Raw genomic sequence first — 2,567 nt, 5'->3', positions numbered from 1 at the left:
CTCCAAGCTCCTAAAGAACAGCTCACTGAGGTCTCAGCAATCAATGGCGTTTCTAACCCAAAGTTCCAAAGTCTTTCCACAATCCTCCCCGAAACACAAGTCACAGCAATACAACACTATGCTAGTACCAACTTCTGCCTTAGGGGCTCTATTGCTGTGAAGAGTCACTGTGACCATGCAACTTTTATACAGGAAAATGTTTAGTTGGGGTTGAAAAACTGCAGGAAGGGTGAAAAAGGGGTGGAAAAGGGTGGACGAAAATAGAACCCACAAAAGGATGGGAGGAGAAAGAGCACAAAGTGGCCAAAGTCCAGGTGAAGAAGACCGTGCTTCTGGAAGTCAGAATCATCTTAAGCTAAGCTGAACAGAAGAGATGAACACTTACACCTTTAAGGAGACGCTGTAGGCTTCCCTCTCAGAATCGCCCATCTCTATCCTGTGTGCCGTTGCTTGCCCAGGGGAATCCAGGAAGCTTTTTCTAGTTACTCAGAAAAGCACTTTTTTCCTTATATGTTTTTCTCTTCTTTTCTCAGCATGGTTTCTCTAACAGTTTGGGCATCAGTCTCTCTCTCTAAAGCTCCCCTTCTATCATCTGGTTGCCTAACTACCCTGTGGCAACTTCCCTGTGATCTCCATGTTAAAAGGCATAGCTTTTTTTTCCTTCCACGTGGTCATCTCCCTTCCCCAGGCATCAGTTGAGATTTACAGTTTGCCCACCCTCCCATTCTCCTTTTAATCTTATTAAAGGTATCTATCCTCCAGTTTTCTTTGAGTTGGTTTTTAAGTTCTTTTATTAATGAGACCAAGAACCCCAAGAGGGCTCTCCAATTTCACTTGTAACATGCTATCATGAGACACCCCAACTGTGACTCCTCAAATCTGTTTTTTTTTTTTTTAATGGATATTTATTTATTTTGTGTATATGAGTACACGATTGCTCTCTTCAGACACACCAGAAGAGGGCATCCCATTACAGATGCTTGTGAGCCACCATGTGGTTGCTGGGAATTGAACTCAGGACCTCTGGAAGAACAGTCAGTGCTCTTAACTGCTGAGCCATCTCTCCAGACCCCCAAATCTTCTGTTAACAATCCTTTCTCAGAATGATTTATTTCATGCTTCATTTTTATTTTTATGAAGCATTAAAATCTTCTCAGTGGTCCCCAGCCTCTTCTAACAAAGTCTCCACTGTATTCCCTCAATGAGTTATCAGTATCCAAATATTACCTTACCTGTCAACCTCGAGTGCTCAACTCAACAAAGCACTTGAAGCACTAAATTCGGGAAAAGGAAAGACCAACAAATAGTTCGGAAAGCACAGCCTGGTGGCTGTGTTGCCAGAGTCTTGAGCAACCTGACAAGTTCCAAGTTCTTCTTAAAAGATGAGAGATTAGGACTAAGGAATCTGAGCGGCTTGCACTTTGGGATCTTACATAGGTTAACAAAGTTCCTAGACTGGTAGGTGAGATAAGTCAAAGGAAGAGAAAGTGCAGCCTTGAGGGAGAGGCAAGGGAGAAATGGAGAGGAGAAAGCCATGCCTAGAGGAAATCAAGGTTGCAATTTGTCGTGAGTTCAGGGAATAAAAAGCAGCAGTTGCAAACCTGGGAGATGGACTACAGGAAGAGAAAGCTTTCGATATTTGTTATCCCTTCCAAGATGTGGCAGTAAATCCTTTTGAGCTGCCTCTAAGATTAAGGCACCTCCTGTTATTAAGAGATTGACAATTTTTTTTTTTTGACGGAATTTTAGAGTATAGGACACAGGCGTGCAGCCACCCCTGCAGACAATAAGGAAAGGTCACAAACTAATTAGTGTAGAAAAAGAAAACCCAAACAAGTAAAGTTACCAGCCAGTGAAGAGATTTCATTATTCTCCTGTAGCTATTTTGTCATTTCCTGTAACCCTAGCTGTCCTGGAACTCACTCTGTAGACCAGCCTGGTCTACAGAGTGAGTTCCAGGACAGCCAGAGCTATACAGAGAAAAACCCTGTCTCAGAAAAAAAAAAAAAAGAAAGAAAGAGAGAAGAAAGAAAGAGAGAGAGAGAGAGAGAGAGAGAGAGAGAGAGAAGAAAGGAAGGAAGAAAGAAAGAAAGGAAGGAAGAAAGAAAGAAAGAAAGGGAAAGGAAAGGAGAAAGCAAGCAAGCAAGCTCATGACATAGGAATGTAGACCGGTGATCACCTGTGACCACCTAGCACCCACCGATGAAATTTTAGATTACCTAATCTTTCTAGATTCCCCAGTTCCCTATAAGAAAGAACTCCTGCCTTTATCTGTTTCTGTAGGATAAACACTATTTTTGCATACTGTCTGAGTCTGGGGGTCTTCCTTCAGTAAATTCCCAACCCTTATATAAACAATCATAACCTTCAGATGAAGCAAAGCAGGATTCTCTACTTATAAGCTCCGAGTCTGGGAAGAGATGGTTTGGATCATTCTGGTCAGGTTATTTTTGATCTCAGGCACGTGTGCTACATCTGAGGGTGGTCACCTCCGACATGCCACAGTCTGCCCATTCTCAAGTTGTCTACTTCCTCCTCCTCCTCCTCCTCCTCCTCCTCCTCCTCCT

The sequence above is a fragment of the Mus pahari genome, chromosome 13 (genome assembly GCF_900095145.1).
Source record: "Mus pahari chromosome 13, PAHARI_EIJ_v1.1, whole genome shotgun sequence".
In the NCBI taxonomy this organism is placed as follows: Eukaryota; Metazoa; Chordata; class Mammalia; order Rodentia; family Muridae; genus Mus; species Mus pahari.
Note: the sequence above shows the minus strand (reverse complement) of the source record.